The 18,950-nt window shown below is 36.7% G+C and overlaps 1 pseudogene; it reads left to right on the plus strand.

The window, feature by feature from the left end:
- Nucleotides 1-17,877, plus strand: part of LOC102439432 — a 66,534-nt pseudogene extending 48,657 nt beyond the window's left edge.
- Nucleotides 17,878-18,950: the final 1,073 nt, after the last annotated feature.

The raw sequence follows: 18,950 nt of genomic DNA on the forward strand, positions 1-18,950 counted from the left end.
ACCTAGGGATTGGGCCTTCCCGCTGCCACCCGGAAGCAGGCCTAAGCCAGCAGGTTGTTATCTCCCGAAGGGTCCCAGACTGCGAGAGAGCACAGGCCGGGCTGAAGGACCCCCCTCCCCCCCCCCCCGCCCCGAGTGCACAAATTTTTGTGCACCGGGCCTCTAGTATATATATAATTATGCATTTTTTATTTTTTGCATCTCCTGTACTTACCTTTTTGTATTTTCTATTTTTAAATTAAATTTCACTAGATTTTTAGGAAGTGGACAGAAAACATAAGCCTTTGTTTACCAGCAATAATTGGAAAGATTTAATAGCAATTAAAAGTAGCATTAATACTATGATCTGCTTCTCTATCATACATCTTTATGTATACATAGAAAAATTATTAGCATTTATAAATCTGGGATATTTCTGTTAACAGGTTATTGGAATTTAGGGTAATTGTTACTTTTTAAGAATATATTTCTCTATCAACAATTTAAGGTTTTATAATCATCAGAAAAGATAAAATCACATTTTTCTGTTTTATAGATTTGTCGTACTCCTATTGAAGAGATGTTTTGCTTTGTACCAATGATTCAGACATTTCTTGATTGTCACTTACCATCATACACTTCCTGAGTTCCTTCTCTACTAGCTTTTTCTTCTACTCTTGGTGTTATTATTCTTTAGGTATATGCTATATTAGACATCTATAGGTTAAAATAGAAAATGAACTGCCATCTTACTAGTTTTGAGGACACATATGTCCTATATATCTATTTCTATATCTATTCTCTATATCTGATCTAAATATATTTTAGGCCACAGTGTGAGGATTCTTGAGGAGTAAATTTAGTCGAAAGTATCTGAGGAGTTGTGTTCCAGGTTCAATATTATTGGTTTGACCTTGAGACTCAAAGAGGACTTAATGATGTTCTCCTAAGGTAATAAAAAGCGGGGATTTCTGGGATGCTTAATTTAATCCTTTTTTAAAACTTAAAAGTTATTGTTATTTTTTTGAAGACAATGCTTACGTAGATGTTAATTAAGTTTGCCAGTATTTTGGCTCACCATTTGTAATTATGGTTTTCAGTCCTAAGGAGAAAACTATTTTTCTTAAACTACAAGAGAATTTGCTTGATGAGAAAACTGCTATGTCTCAGCTTCCTCATTGTCCATGAGGTGAGAGTAGACCTTCCTGGGCTTCTCAAGACTGTCTTGCAACTGCTGAAAGCCCTTCATGCTTTGACTGCCACCACCAAGATACCAAAGGCTTTATTAACTCATGCCAGAAGAGGTAGTAGTTGCATTAATAGGCTAATTCCTTCCTTGGTTTACTTTCAAATTAAAATCTCAAATGGGTGTGTCTGATTTGTGGAGTCAAATATATATAACTAAACCCAAGCTTCAGGGAGGTCTGCAAACTTGACTGCATTTGAGAGGAGTTTCAACTCCTTAGTCTTTCTGTGGTGTTCTAGGTGATTTCTTCAATTCTAGTTTAAAATACACAAATTGTGTATTTAATTTTAATTACTGCATTTTTTTTTTCTTTCCAAGATTTCCAAAGGCTTGGAGTTTTCAGCTTTTCTCCATTAATTAAGGTGACATCCTATTTTCGTTTCAGACATATTTCTTCCTCATTATCTCTGAGTATTGTACATATATTTATATATTTTTTAAATATGTTTTTATTGGTTTCAGAGAGAGGGAGAGGGAGGGAAGGAGGGAGGGATAGAAACACCAGTGATGAGAAAGAATCATTGATTGGCTGCCTCCTGCATGCCCCCTACTAGGGGTTGAGCCCAACCCGGGCATGTACCCTGATCTCCTGGTTCATAGGTTGATGCTCAACCACATAGCCACACCATCTGGGGTATATATACTTATTTAAAAAATTCTTTTCAGGTTATTTCATTATTTTGTTTCTGTTGGTATGGATTCTTCTGTGTGAGGTATCTTTTGACAGTTGCTCAGGTGCTGGATTTCCTTGTGTATGTTGTAAATTTTTGTAACCTCTTTTGTAAACTTGCTGCTGGGAACTACTGATTTTTCTAGAGCCTCTCAGTCAACTAAATAATACGACACTTTGGTTATCTGTGATTCTAAGGAGCCCTTATCCACTCTGTTCACTAGAGAGGAGGTTGTCTTCACATTTTCAGCCGGAGGAAGCCGCTTTTCAGTGGCAGGCAGCTTGTTCAGAAAATGTTAAAGGCTTTTCAAAAGTCATCTCTTCATCTTGCAGAACAGGATTCAAAGAGGTCTCTCTCATTTCTTATTTATATTCATTTCTGATAATGTTATTTGAAAAGTGATTTCATTAATAAAGTTGTTTATTTGTAAGTCCTGTTTTTTCAGGTTCTGCCTTTCCATCACTCAAACTCTCCTTGCAATAACTAGATGTTTACTGTGTGGTTATTGTTAAATGAGAGGCCTGGTACACGAATTTGTCCTGGATTTTGAGAGGGCACAGGCCAGGCCAAGGAACCCCATAGGTACACAATCAAGGCCTGGAGGGATGCGGGAGGTTGGCCAGGCAGGGAGGGACGGTGGGAGGGCTCCAAGGTGAGTCCATCCTGTCTCGCTCAGTTCTGATAGGCTGGACCCCAGAAGCAAGCTAACCTACCAGTCGGAGCATCTTCCCCCTGGTGGTCAGTGCATGTCATAGCAACTGGTCAACCAGTCGACTGTCTCCCCTGGTGGTCAGTGCACTTCATAGTGAGCGGTTGAGCGGCCTTAGCATATTATTATCATATTATGCTTTGATTGGTTGAACAGACGACTGGATGACCAAACACTTAGCATATTAGGCTTTTATTATATAGGATGATTGCTGTATGATCGCACATCTGTGACGATTATTCATTGTATAATAATTAGCACGAGTTATCAGTTTACCTGAAACCTAGTTGATAAAGCTTAATATCATGCCTTGTTGAAGGTAGTTTTGCAATATCTTAGATAATTATGCTGGAGATTAGGTTGATATGGTTAGGGTTATTGGAAGCTCTATTGGGTTGCGGGTGAATTTCCCGCCAAAATATAAGCTGGCGCGGGCAATTATTTAGGTTTCCCGCGCAAAATCAGAGTTAGTTTAAAATGCCTATATCTTTTGAAGTATGGGTTCGATTGAAATGGGTATGAAACGGTTCGCATACGCAGGTAGGTATCTTTGAAACAAATATTTGGTAATACGCAGTTACAATTGGCCCGAATTTACACGTTTCCCGCACTCCACCGCAAATCTATATGAACCGAGTTAAGACGGCTCCCGCGGAGTACGCGCAATTCACGCGAGCCGACTTAACTCGTTTCCCGCAACCCAAGTGTTAATCCCCTGCTCTGGTCTTCTGGGCTTTCTGCAGTCTGACAAGACCTCTCTGAACTGGCAAAACTCTCAGCCAAGCAACTCACTCTACATCTTCCTGACCTTGCTTGTTCTTCTTTACTTGAAAAGGATATATTTCCTCTGTCTTATGGCAGGAAATTGTGAACTTCTATATGACTTATGAAATAGAGGAGGCTTTTTCACAGTCTCCCCAGACTTTGTAAGATGAAGGTAAGATATAAATGTCAGTGTCACTGCGCTAGCACCTAGCAAAAGTCTTGTTCATTGTGAATGATCACTTTTTGTGTATAAAGTTTTCACTTCCAGTCCAGGAAGTGAGGATGCCAGGATGGATAAGTTCTCCATGAAATTTGGTTGAGCTGAAATGTTTAAAATTTGTTTAGTGACGACTAGATGAGGATCCTTATAACAGCATTATCAGAGCAGAATATTTTAGAGACTAGTTAGAATTTGGTAATTGAGTCTAGTGGCATTTGCAGAATACTAACATTTTCTAATAAAAATGGAATGATTTTGTAAGTAATGGAAATTGTGTGTAGAAATAATATTAATTTCAATTGAGATGAAAAGTAAATGCCATCAGATCAAAATAAAATTAATACAATAAATAAATTTCTTCTGAAATTAGCATCCTTAAAGGTAAATGCCAACTAATTTATACTAAACTAAAGCCCTCCAACAAAAAGAACATTGGCAATATTGCTATAGTATTAGGTAATGGTTTTTAGTGACAGTTTACAATTTTACTTGTTTGATTGCTCCTGCATAGATTCCGCATTTGAGTTGTTGATGTTATGATCGACGGGGTCTTTGACCCCTTTGCTTTTTCCATGAGTCATGAAGAAATTTAATTATTGCTTCACATTTACACTCTACTACAGTTGTAAAATCATTAGGCATGAAAATATGGGGTTATGTATAATAATATGTCAATGTTTTGATTCTTCAAAACTCCACTCTTACCTCCAGCTACAGCTCATAGGCATAAAATAGAAACAAACAATCCCTACCTTGATCTCTATTGTAGACATGTTACTATTGACACACATAGAGGAATACAATTCTTTTCCTAACAAAGCTGGTAACTGATATGTAAGGCATCAGTAAATTCTAAATAAGGTAGTTTTATAAATGATAATTTGAAAAATGAAAATAAACATTTTATGAAAATGCATAAAGAAAGTTAAATAGATCTACTTATTTGGAGATCTGCAAAGAAGTCCATTCTCATTTTTATCACTTATTTAGGAAAAATCAGGGCTATTTGGCCTTCATTGTCCTTTATTCTTATATTAGAGGCCCGGTGCACAAGATTCGTGCACTGCAGGGGGAGGTGGCCCTCAGCCTGGCCTGCACCCTCTTGTAGTCCGGGACCCCTTGGGGGATGTCCGCCTGTCATCTTAGGCCTGATCACCATGGGGATCAGGGGCATCGGGCCTAAGCCAGCAGTCCAACATCCCTCTCATAGTCCGGGACTCCTCGCTCCTTATCGCCTGCCTGCAGCGGAGTTGGGAGAGGCTCTTGCCACCGCCGTTGTGCTTGCCAGCCATGAGCCCGGCTTCTGACTGAGCGGCACTCCCCCTGTGGGAGTGCACTGACCACCAGGGGGCAGCTCCTGCGTTGAGCATCTGCCCCCTGGTGGTCAGTGAGCATCATAGCGACCGGTCATTCCGCCGTTCGGTCGATTTGCATATTATGCTTTTACTATATAGGATTCTATGCCTGGTGAGAAGGGAGAATGTTCAGTCACTTTTTTTCCTTCTTATTTCCATCCCTATTTACTGCCTTCTCTTTCTATCCCAGCTGGGCTTAAGGGCAGGATGGGCATAAAGGAGGGGGAATGCACAGTTAAAGGAGAGCTGACAATTTCTTATTTTGATTATGTTGACAAAAGATGGCTCTATGCTCTCTGATCCCAGGGAATGTTTGAAGCTGATTTTTTTCTTTTGTGAATCATTTTTATGGGTTATATGTGAGTCCTCCTCCATTGTTGGATCTCTCTTACTTGAAATTCCCTCTAACTTTACTATTTTATCTGGTTGCTTATTCTCCCTGCAGTTCCAAAGAGTTCTATACAAAAAACTTCCTCACAATTTTTTCATATGACCTGACTCTTTCATCACCTTAATTTGGTCGACGGGTCCAAGAATCAGGTAAGTTTATTTTTTTTTAAAGTTTAGCAGCTTTATAAATTTGGCATTTTGTCTGTCACTTCCTTTGGAAAACAATGTTTATTCTACATTGTTGCCCCAGCTCAATCATATGCCCCCTTCATGACAGTACATCAGAACAGAACAAGTTGAGGAAAGGCTTTTTTTATTATTAGCACAGCTCTGAGCCAATGAGGCCCCAAATATGGAATACCACTGAAAACCTTAAGGTTTCTTTCCTATTGTATCTTGGGGCCTGCCAGATCATAAATAAAGCTCCACTTCTTATTACCTAGAGTGTGATTTAGGTCTTAATTATGTTTACCTAATTCATGGGTTCTCCCCTGAGGTGGAAGGTGGAGGGTGCACAGTGAAAAGAGGTTTAAACGTTGCCATTCATTCCTATCACACACAGATATTTTATTTTCAACTGTTAAGAACAAAAACATGCTCAATTCTCTATTTGGAAAGAGTTAAACGTTCTCTATAATTAAAAATATGAAAAATATTTTTTTCTATAAAGTTAAACATAATTCAGTTATGATTTGGCTATTTTTCTTAGAACCAATTCACAAGTCATTTCCTGCTGCATATTTCCTTCCAGTTGCCTGAATAATGGTTTTCCCAAAGGATCTTCAGTCATTTAGACTTTTGGTCTACACTGCATTTTACCTCATGAGAACAGCAGACACTGAGAAAAATGCAAGCCAACCATAGCTTTTAAAATGGCCTTTTGTTTTAAAAAAATGTCAAAATGACTTTTCATTGTAAGACTAGAACGTTAACTATAAGATGTAAAAATAAAAATCTCAGTGGACTGGTATATTTTCACTTTTCTCCTACTTTTCCAGTTGAATGTTGATTTAAGTTTATGTAGAATCACTTATCCTTTTCTGTTTGGTTCAGGGTTATTTTACATTTATTCATCTGCTATTTTCAGTTTAAGGCATGGAAAAGACACATAAATCTTTGAAATAGAAGAAAGAGTATTGTTTGCATAAGGATAATTGCTACCAGTTCTTTAGGTAGAGGCACTGTTGATCAACTTTTGTTTGCATCTGTAGCAACAATGGATTTGTCTATGGAAAAAAATGAAATTTTATTGGCTTTATATTAACTTGAATTTCCCCCCAATTATTTTAACCCTCCTTTTACTAAAATATATTCTGGTGGCTTTCTTTTTCCTCCCTTCTTTCTTTTTCTTTTTTAAAAAAATATATTTTTATTGATTTTAGAGAGGAAGGGAGACGGAGATAGAGCTAGAAACATCAATAATGAGAGAGAATCATTGATTGGCTGCCTTCTGCATGCCCCACACTGGGGATCAAGCCCACAACCCAGGCGTGTGACCTCGACCAGAATTGAACCCGGGACCCTTCAGTCACCAAGCCAACGCTCTATCCACTGAGCCAAACCAGCTAGGGCCCTCCCTTCTTTCTTTTATGTCCTTCGTTCTCCTTTCATTTTCTCTCCTCCTCCCCGCCCCCCTTCTCTGCCTCCACTTATTCCTTCTCCATATTATCCTATTCCCTTATTTAGGTTTAAACTCCAGTTTTATTTTATTTTATTTTATTATTTTATTTTATTTTATTTTATTTTATTTTATTTTATTTTATTTTATTTTATTTTATTTTATTTTATTTTATTTTATTTTATTTTATTTTATTTTATTTATATTGATATCAGAGAGGAAGGGAGAGGGAAAGAGAGATAGAAACATCAATGATGAGAGAGAATCATTGATCAGCTGCCTCCTGCATGCCCCCTACTGGGGATCAAGCCTGCAACCAGTCATGTACCCTGACCAGGAATCAAACCATGACCTCCTGGTTCATAGGTTGACTCTCAACCACTGAGCCATGCTGGCCGGGCTAAACTCCAGTTTTAACACTAGGTAACAATGCCTCAGTTTTATTATCCATAAAATCTATATATATAGCCCGACCGGTTTGGCTCGGTGAATAGAGCATCGGCCTGCGGACTGAAGGGTCCCAGGTTCGATTCCGATCAAGGGCATGTACCTTGATTGCGGGCACACCCCCAGTGGGAGGTGTGCGGGAGGCAGCTGATCGATGTTTCTCTCTCATAGATGTTTCTAACTCTCTATCTCTCTCCCTTCTCTCTGTAAAAAATCAGTAAAATATATTTTAAAAAATCTATATATATAAAAGGCTAAGTGCCTGTCCAACCGGTAGCTATAACACGCACTGACCACCAGGGGGCAGATGCTTAACGCAGGAGCTGCCAAGACACACACTGGCCATTTAAAAATAAACGGCACCAGAGACCTGGCACCGACAAACCAACACTCAGCTTCCCGCAAGTGGAACACAGGCCCCACCACCACTCTGGAGCGACAACCCACCAAATCGCAGCCAATGCTGCCAAGACCCTATGGCGCAAAATGTGACCCACAGCCCAGTCCAGCCCAGAAACAGTCACCAATGACGTCATGTAGCAATGCCTGGCTTCGTCTCCCTAGTGACTAGCCTCCTTGGAGTTTCTTCAGCCCAGGAACACGACTTGCTTTATAGCCAGGTGCAAACATTTTACAGTTTAACCAAATGTTTGTGAAGCATTTTCCCGTGCCTCATTTCATTTGATCCTCACAGAAATCCTGGAGTAGGTAGATAGGAGACGTGGTAGAATCCTATTTTCTTTTCATTAGCTGGAAAACAGAGATTTAGAAAGTTTAGAAACTTGACCCGACTGAAAAGAAGTAAGAAATGGTGGACCTTGAAAATAACTTCAGGTTTTCTCTCTGCACAGAATATAGTCAAACACTGCTACAGTTAAATATTTTATCCTTTGTTCTCCCTGCGAGATCTACAATAATAATCTGCTTCGTGTTGATATTTACTGCTGTGTTGCTGACAATTACCTGAAAGAGAAGTTTTGGTGCTTCACTGGGCTGGAAAAAGTTTAGCTACATCAGAAAGCAGGTCTAATTAAACAAGTTTATTTTATATATATAAAAGGCTAAGTTGACTCGCACATGCGCAATACATATAAAGCTCTCACTGGCACCAATCACATGCATGTGCTTTGATCTGTCGTTGCTGATCGTGAATTTGGTTGACACTTCTATTATAAAGAAAGGGTGAATAGTGATATTAAAATATTACTTCTAATTAATTTCCTTTCAATGTGCATGAATCCTGGCACTGGGACATTGGTTAGATAATAAAATCAAACCTCGACATATGTATAAAATGAAGCAACATATGGAAAGAGCATAAGTGGCACAATGCCTCATTTAAATAGTTTGACAAAGTTACGTAGAAATTTAGGAAAGCCATCAAATACATTGGGTATGGTCAGTCTCAATTTAGTTTTATTTTTGTAAGCCTATTGTCTAGTGTTTCCCAACTGTCAGAGGAGCCTGGAGAAGTGTGCTAACTTTCCATGAGGTTCCTTCTTAATACTCTTATTATTCATGTTGGGTGGAGTTCAGCAGCATTCTTGAATGGGACCCTGACCAACTGCCCAGTGTCTGTGAGCACTGCTTACCAAGTACCCTCATCTAGGGTCGACCTCAAATTGGACAAACCTCCTGAATCATAAATGTACCATCAGCTTGATGGCATTGTTGAAGACCATTTAATGACTCCACCACAATTTTCTCATACTAGATAAAGACTCTTGTCTTTGATCTGATCCACATTTACATGTCACTTTTGCTATTAAAAAATAGTTTAAAATTCACAAATGTTTGAATTAGAAGGAAAATCAAAGGGAATAAATGGGAAAAAAAATCCAGGGATTATCTACCGCCCAGATTTAGCAAATGTCAAGATTTGGCCACATGTATTTCAAATCTTAAAAAGATTATTAAAGGTACAATAGAAATTTCTTCCCTCTCATTGTATCTTATTTTCCACCGAGACCAAGCATGTCAAACTCGCAGCCCAAGGGCTGCATGTGGCCCACCATGAATTTTTTTGCGGCCCAGCCAATATAACGGTATGTAAGAAATATTTTAATAAAAATTTTGTAACTTAATTTTTACAATATCCTGTTATACATAATTATTAATAACGAACTACAATGTTCACTAATGACTGATTACTATAATCATGTTGCATTCATTTCCTTTACGCGCAGGTGCACCATTTCTCTCCACTAATACTAGCAGCGAATATTTTAGCAGCAGATTGCCAGGTCATTAGTCTTGGACTGACTTGATTGGTGTGTGCAACAGGAAATATTTCTCTTTTGGAGAACAAGAAAAATAGGTTTATTTGCATTATGCTTATTAATAAGTGCAGTTACTCAGTGTCTAGTAAGTTAATGTTCAAGAAAATATTAATTTTTATTAAAATGTTCTATTATTTTATGTTAACGATTACTCATTTACTTCAGCCCTTTGTATTCAGCAGTCTCTATTGAAATAAACCCACGTTTCCATGAAAATTGAAGCTTTTGTTTTTTTGTGGCCCACATAAACTTAAACCTTGTTTATTTGGCCCATGTTAGCCTTTGAGTTTGACGTGCTTGACCTAGACGAAATTTTTCTAAAGTTGGTGTATGTTTTTTTAGCTATGTTTATAATTTACCATACTCTTATACTATCCTATGCTTTTAAAATTTGCATGTGTGATACTGTACTGTATCTCTCTGATTTATACTTCTGTCATTCAGTAGATTTATACTTAAGGATAATTTTAGACTGGGCTATTCACCTTATAGTATTCACACAATAGAATCTTCGTGTGTGTGTGTGTGTGTGTGTGTGTGTGTGTGTGTGTGTGTTGGTTATTTGAGTTTCTTCTAGCTTTTCTTTATTATAGATAATTCTGAGAGGAACATCTCCCCACATATGCCAGGTTACCTTGGCATATATAAAATATGTATATCTTGAAGTAGAACCGTTATGTTGTAGGGCATGTATATTCTCAGATTCCCCTGGCAGTTTTAGACTAATATTTCTCTCTACAACCTGGGCTGCCATTCCAAACAAAAAGAGGAATCATTTGGGATAAACAGTACCTGACATGTTTTATTGGCCCAATAGCATGGCATGAACCCTGTCCTCGGTTACCACTTTCATGGCACATCCTGAAGTGCCCACAGAACTAGACATTATTCACATCCTGCACGCTTCATTCATTTTGTCAGGGTTTAAATATCTTGACCGGATAATAATTCTACTAGATTAAAAATACTGTTACCCAACAGGATCTGAGAAGATAAAAACATAATCTCTCATTTTCTTTGAAACCAATGAATAGCAGGTTGTTGTCTGAATAATGGATTTTGCTTACGTCATGAAAGCAAGCCCTAAAAATAGACAAAAATCCACTTTATTGGGATTTTGTTTCCTAGTTTTATAATCTAGTTGGTGGTTAATATTTACTGCATGTAATGCAACAGGATCATAGCTAATCACTCACCCATTTGGATCTAAATGTTAATTGTTTATCAACTGATAAAGCTTTCTCAGATTGAAAAGAGTACTTGAACTTTATGCCAAAAAAAAAAAAATCCCCATACAAATGACTTGTTGGATTTGAGTTTATAGTAGCAGTTGAAAAAGCATTATTTAAAAGCATTGATCTTGAATTAAGAAGCTAATGAGTCATCTATGCATGAATGTTTGGGAGGCAGGAAAGTAGTAAAAAATGATCATTATTGTTTAAAAATATTTAAATGAACAAATAAATAAATAACATATAACACCTTTGAGGGAGAAGTCCATGTCCAATTAATCTTTGTATCCTTTGTGGCCTCAAGTGCTACCCCTTGTGCATGGAAAATGCTAAATAGCTATTGCTAAATGAATGAATTAATAACTGAATAAGTGTTGTTGATAGTGATCACAAGAAATGCACTGATTTCTTTGCTTCCTCATTAGGAATAAAATCAGAAAATGGAATATTAAAATTAGAAAATAATCCTAGTGTCATAATTTATTTACTTTAAAGGCTTTTTTTTGATAGTGGATATTTTTGTTGATTCAAAATTAGAAAGGCTATCTATTGTATAATATTTAAAGCTGATTCCCAAAGTAGTATTTGTTCATTCAATTGAAAACTTTCAGAAAAATGCTTTCTTGATATCTATAACATTTTAAAAAAAGTTTTAGGGACTTAATTATAATTTTCTTTCAATCATTTTTGAGCTTAACTAAGACTATTATCCAGTTTCTTGGGTTTTGCTACTACTATGCGCCAGTATGACAGATGTTTGGATAGCTTGACCAAGTAGACTGAGGTTTGTTTGAACCACATGCAAGAGAAAAAATGTCAAAACAGAATGTTGAAAATGTGTAAACTAGGAAATTAATGTATTGGGTTATGACCAACGTTATTATTTTTAATGAGATACAATAAATTTATCAGTATATATTTTCACATAGGAGGTATTATTTCAAAAAATAATATAAATATGTTTTGAGAACAGATTTGTTATGCAAAGTATATTTCCTCCCATGGTTATAATAAAAATATTTGGAAGCCAATTTCTTAAAGGGCACAGAGGAGTGGAAACCTTAAAAAGTGACTACAATAAGTAGACAAAGGCAAAAACCAGGAGAATGTGGTGTTATGAAAACCAAAGATAGAGGGTATTTTTAAGAAGGAGAGCCTTGTCAATAGTATCATTTGCTATAGTGAGATCAGATGATTTAGTTTCATTTCAGTTATGAGGTAGGGCTTGGTTAGGGTAACAAGTCAGTGGTATTAAGGAAGTAGACTCAGTACTTTAAAAACCAAATTCTGACCACTGTACTATGTACTTGAAACTAATATCAAATAATATTGCATGTCAACTGTAATTGAAAAGTAAAATTTAAAAAAAACCAAGCAACCTTAACTTTGAGGACACCAGAAAAAGGGAGGCAATTTAGAAAAATTCTCTTAAGTCTCAGTTTTATTATTTATAAAATAGACAGAGGTATACTTATATGTAGTTTGGGTACAATGCCTGGACAACATGTGGAGCTCAGTAAATATGAGCTACCACCAACACGACCACCACCATCATCATTATCATTTCTACAGGTAGTTAATTTACAAAGTCTTTAAAAATATATTACCATCCTATCAATCATTGGCAGAAGAATAATGGACTACTTTAGAATTCTTTATATAAAATGTAATGACTTTATGTGTATGGAAAAAGGGTGGGCAAGAGTAGGTGGTGAATGTGGTATACATTCACAAGAGGACCAGGGCTAGATTATGTTGCAAATAAATCCAAATTTGTCCTGGCCAGTGTGGCTCAGTTGGTTGAGCATCATCCCATCTGAGAGGTCGCTGGCTTGATCCCTGGTAGGTGGCATGTAGGAGGCAGCCAATGATGTTTCTTTCTTTCATTGTTTCTCTCTCTCCCTCTCCCTTCATCTCTCTCTAAAATCAATAAAAACATTAAAAAACCCACCCAAATCTCGTGTAAAGATTTATAAGCACAAACATCATATATCAAATGCCTCCACGTGCCAGTCACTCTTCTAAGCATTTCACGTTCATTAATTGTTGCAATCACCCTATAGGCTAAGTGTTCTAACACTTCCTCATTAGATGAGGCATAGAGAGGTTCTAAGAAGTACCTAGAAGTTATATAAGCACGTAACACATATTCTTTCATGGTAGCTGTGGTTTGGGTCCTCTTGGAGAGAAAAAAAATTGAAATCACAGAGAGCGAGAGAAAGAAAGAGAACATTTAATGTGCTTTCTCTCCTATTTTCTGTTTTCTCTGTCCCTGAGAAAGAACGAGACAATCCACTCCTGCAGTGTTTATCAGTCACCCTTTTGAACATTCTCAGGTAATGGTTAGAACGCTTGGTGAAGACTTTGCACGATTCCTCTGTCAATTGGGCCAGGGAAAGAGCTGTTACAGCCCTGTTTTTAAACGATTAAATCAGAAGTGGCTGCCGACTTTACCCTTCACCACGCACCGTTGATATAAATTGAAGTAATCCCTGTAAATGAACAGACTTAGAAGCTATTGCATGTTTAGGAAAATGAAAAGGAGGTGGTTGGGACAACTATTGGCTGTGGAATTAGACATACAATTTCACTGTGAAATATTTCCAAAGATACTGCAGGCTAAAATTTCAAAGTATCTCCAGAGGATTTAGTTTTATTGCTCACACTGATGTCATTGGGAACTGGGCAGTTATAGCTTTGGCTGTTCCCTGGAACTTTGCCTGACTACTCCTGTTTCAGCATTAGAAATTATTTCTTTCAGTCTTTCTCTGCACCCCACTCCCCCCCCCCCATCCAAATAAACTGATCTCAAATAATTGGTGTTAAGGTAATGGCAGAAAAGTAGTCCCACGGAACAGCTACTGGCTATGAACTGTCAGCTAGGGAATCCAGATGCCCCTGTCTTTGTGAAACAAATAATGCCTACGGAAGCTATTACCTACATGTGAAAGCTGATCTTCTTGTTGATTTCCATTATAAAATTGGAGACTTGCTCTCCCAGAAAATTTCTGACAAGTAAAATAGAAACACATTTAAAGGTAGTAAATTTAAGACATATTTAAAACTCACTAATGCAATAGAGGGCTTTTTTTTTTTTTTTTAGAAGGAGAGCCTTTATATATGAACATGTAAACAATTAGTTTGAAATAGTAAGTTATTTTCATGTTTCTTAACTTGGCTTATATTTGAAAAGTAAATTAATTAGAAAAAACACACATTTGACTCTTTGACTCAACATTTTTATTTTGTTTCCCTCCCCCTCCAACTTCTTTCAGTCTCCATTCCTTCACATCTACAACAGAATGTTCTCTCTAGTTCCCTTTGATTGGACAGACTATGTTTTCTGGTAGTTTAAGAAAACTCCTAGCTAATCGTTACCGTATTTCCAAATACTAAGCATGCTCATCCGGTTGAAGGGGAAGGAGAATATCCAGAAGCACAACAAGAACAACAATTTAAATGACAAGAAACAGAATGTATTCATATTCATATTCTATAGTTCAATTTTATATTCTCTGAAAAGGCATTTTGCTAAATGCTGTATTTATTTACAGGGTTTTCATTTCATCTCAACTGAATTCCACTTTATGGTTGAAGTGTTACCTTCCAGATTGAGAGGTTGGACCTAGCACCAGGTTCCCTTGACTTACCGTCCCTGAATTCATCTCATTATGAGAGCCTCATCATTGTTTCTTCAGTAAATGGTCTGATCATGCTCATGGGTCACCCCTTTCCTGTCAGAGAGCTTGAGGGTTAAAGCTGCACGTAATCGTAAGCAATTTTCCATTTTTAGACTACAGAGAACTGTGAATTGTATATTCCATAAGAATTAGAGCCACACTATGTAAATTTAGGCAAGACCTTGGACAACATGTGTGTCTGATAAGGAACATTAAAAAGCTGTGGACACACTTCTCTCCAAATCAGCACAAGTATAACCCCAGAGACGTTGCTTTTCTAACAAATCTTGTTGAACTTAGTTCACCTGTTACCGATAAAACTATTTTTTTCCACATGGCACCCAATGCCACTATTTTCCCTTTTTACCGCTTCATTCACATTTCCCCTGGTTCTTGGATATCCATGTTGTAATTCCAGCTTTGAAGATTTTATGTGAGCATGACTATAAGATTTATCCCTTCCCCCCTTTTAAGAATGCTAAGACGTGCTCTAGACTCTTACTTACCATAAGCCTCAGCATTGTGCTCAGTCATTTGTCCACCTGGGGCTTCTGAACTTCAGAAGCTACAGTCCACATATGAGGAACTATTTTGTACTCTGCTCCCTCCATTGTTTTACTAGATGTCAGAGCTTTTCTTTCTCAAAGTTTTAATATGTTTTTATAGTCTTTGTGCACTTTTCTTTGTTTTGCTGTTTTGAAGAACATCTCTCACCCTTGATTTTTTTCCAAGATGTTAAGGGTCTTGTTACTATTGCCTTTATCAAAGAACAGTGTTTCCACTTTTTTTGCCATTTATTTTCAAAATTCAGTGTGTAGGACTTATAATAACTTGTAATTAGATATAATACAATATGTTTTTATCATCATGGCAGAAGCTAGGCACTTTTGTTAAACATATATAATAATCAGCGAAATTGACAGAAGAAAAATTTTAAGTCCAATTTATCTAGTTATTAAACAATAATAAATTATATATCTATGTGCCTAGGTATCCGTCTGTAATCTACCTTTTGGTCAGCTTATGGCCCAGATTTCCCTGTTTTGGCTATGAGCTTAAACGCTTAAACGTTCACAGAATTCCCAGAGAAGAGAGTTAAATTTGGATGAAAACCAAGTCTTCCTTTGGTATTAACTTCATGCTTTGTTTTTTTGATAAACTAACACTTTTCTGGTCCTTTGAGGAGTTTTTCTAGTTCAGATTCATTATATTCATTAAATCAGAAAGACTGATTTTTTTTCATGAACTTTATTTTCACAAGGAATTCTAAAGAGAATACCTTCCTAATTAAGTATAATTTATAGTAGAAACAACCTGGGTGATTGACAATTGCCCTGGGCTTCAATTTGGAGGTGGGGATTCCTCTCCTCCCCTCTAAACACTTTATCTTGACACTTCCTAACGCAGCAGGATCTTCCTGTGCCCAGTCACGCTTTGGGTAACTAGTGATACTCCTGGAATACTTGTTTGACCTTGTTGATTGCTTCCTGATTGCAGTTTTATGTTATGATATTGTCTTCAGCAAAGTTTTTTCAAAGTATTTCTATGTTTTGCTGCTTATATGGGCCTCTATTTTAGAGTTAGAAAGATGTTGAAATACGATCCTCAGTCTAAAGAGTAACTATGAGAATCTTTCTTCTGTTACTTCTTTATGGTAGTTTTGTCTTCACTGAATCTAGCCTTTTCTATTGGCTCCTACTTTCCCAGTTCTAAATTGTCTCATTATATTTGGTGATATTCTCAGGACAATAATCCAGACCTCTTTATAAACCAAATTACAAGTTTTATACTGAAACATGTTTATATCATGTATCACCATGCATTCATACAATATGGTTTGCTCTAAAATCTTATTTCCTGCAACACAAGAATTTTATTCTCCAAAACAAGGTACTCGTTACTAGTTTTCAAAGTCCTTTTCTCAGACATCTTGCCATCTACCTTTTGAATGTGACGTTAGCCATATTCAACTGTACCCAAGCTTTCATTTAACATTTCATATATTCAATCCAGTTCTTGCATGGACTGTTTTAATCCTGGCACTCGTCCTCAGTAAACTTCCTCCTTTTGGGTCATTTCTTGGGCACCTCTCATCCTCCAAAACTTTACTTTTCTTCCTAACTTTAGAGAAGAACAGAATTTCAAAATCAAAATTTAATAAAAACTAGTTCTGAGTTCTTAGGCATTCTGTTTCTGGATGGAATCATAGATTGATACATTTCTACCATAGATTGAGTCTCCTAAATTTTGTGTATGCTTAGAAAATGTAGTGCTAACATCTCTGTTCACGAGTTTAGTAGCTAAGCACCTCTTAGAAGGTATTTATATTGGTCTAGTCTAGTGTATGATACCAGATGATACCAATACATTTTATTGGTGATAATCTGTCTATTCTGGGATTAGGGGGGGTATCCCTTCTTTCTTCTAGCTTTATCCCCCAGTACCCAGACATAAATAATATTCTCCCCAGAGTACCTCTACTCAAACAATAACACTCCAAAATGGTTCAGAGATTCAAGTATTGATCTTAAAATATATACTACATAGTAAAAATGAAAGGGTATTGATAAAGACATCTCCCATGCCTCCTAACATACTGTACGTAGGGAAGGGGAAGACCGAGATGTATATCATGCTCAACCTGGCAACAACAGCTGTTTTTCACTCCCTAGAGACACAAAACTAGAAATTCAAGGCAAAAAAAAAAAGGGAGACAAAGAAGAGAGGGTGCTATATAAAGCTGGTAATGAAAAAAACTAAGCTCAGCATAACACACAGCTCTGTTCCCCATCTCTTGTACTGGAGAACTGAACTTGGCAAATATCTCAATTCTCACTTTGGTTTTTCAAATAGGAATTTGATTTTGTTAGTGATCTCCCCCGGCCCCCCACCAAAATAATTTAGGCAGACACTTATTTCCAATTTCATGTTCTTACCAATTCCAGGATTTGATTTTCATATGTCTTCTAGAGAGAAGCTTCCTGGTTTAATAAGATCCTTTGCTTCTAGCACTAGTAAGGACAGCAAATATCCTGTGAAAACTCTCCAAGGATCTGTTCTGTACAGGAGTGGAGGTTTCTTTGGTCTAAAGAAATCAAGGTTTTTTAGTATTGACAACAATAGACGATCTGATCTCTGGAACAGGAAGTGCTACTTGGTGGATAATGTTTTAGGGCGGATTTTGAGTAATAATGTTATTTGTGCAAGGGGTAAAATGACCCTGGACATAACATTTGATGGCCAGACCTACGTGGACATCAAGTTCTTGAACTTATTCAACATTTAATACCCAGTTTCTGGCATGGAACTTGATGTGCAGAACAAGCTCAGTGAATATTTTTTGACCTAATGCTCTTTTGCTTACCAGCTTCAAGACTATGTAGGGCAGTTTATCCTCTATTTCATTTGTATTTCCCATAAGTTCTTATAAATTGAAGTGGTCCTGTAAATAGTAGGAGTGCAAAGAATTTGACTAATGAGAGTACTGATCATTTTTAATTAGCTGAGCTACGTAAAATGAATAGTGTGAAGGTGAAAAGTTTTCTCTCTCTCTTTTTCAGTTGTATAAATTTAGCTTGGCAATTAGGGTAAAATATACTCTCCAAAAACATTTACTCTTGAGCACTAACTATCTTTAGTAATATCTTGGTAGTATCTCTGGTCTGCTTTTTATAGAGAGCATAGATTCCTGAAATCACATATTTAATGCCTATTTTTAAAAGTATGTAAAGCCCTTCCTCTCTAAAATGTTTTTCAATTTCTGGGAGTTTCATATTGTTTCACAGGATATTTGGTTTTTAGGAAATCTCAGGTATCATGTGGCTTAAATTCCTCATAATGTAGATGAAGAAATTGAAGTCCAGAGAAATAAAGGGGAAATAGAAAACTATCATCTATTGTGAATCAAATATGTCTGGATATTATGTTATATTACATATGCACATTATCTGTTTTATAATTTCAAATTAACCTTTATTTTGTAGATGGACATCTATTTAAATTTTTATTCCTGTGGCCAAGAAGAAAATACTTTAAAACTTATTGGCATATATTCATTGAGAACTATTTTATTTACTAAAGGGATTAATATACTTTTTCAGAAACCATATACAGATTCATGGTGATTAAAAGCCAATTAAAAGAGTCAGATTTTGATGGACGTATATTCTTTTCCAATTGTCCTTGAACCACTGTTAAAGAGGCAGCCTGAACATTCCTCATAAAACACAATGACATTTTAAAATTAATATGTAGTAGGTGATTGACTAGCATAATTCATTTCTTCCTTCAGCAGTAACAGAACCCTTACTTAATTCAGGTAGAGATATATCCAATTAAAAGATTATATTTCCAACCCTC

Source organism: Myotis lucifugus, unplaced genomic scaffold (assembly GCF_000147115.1).
Source record: "Myotis lucifugus unplaced genomic scaffold, Myoluc2.0 scaffold_129, whole genome shotgun sequence".
Classification (NCBI taxonomy): Eukaryota; Metazoa; Chordata; class Mammalia; order Chiroptera; family Vespertilionidae; genus Myotis; species Myotis lucifugus.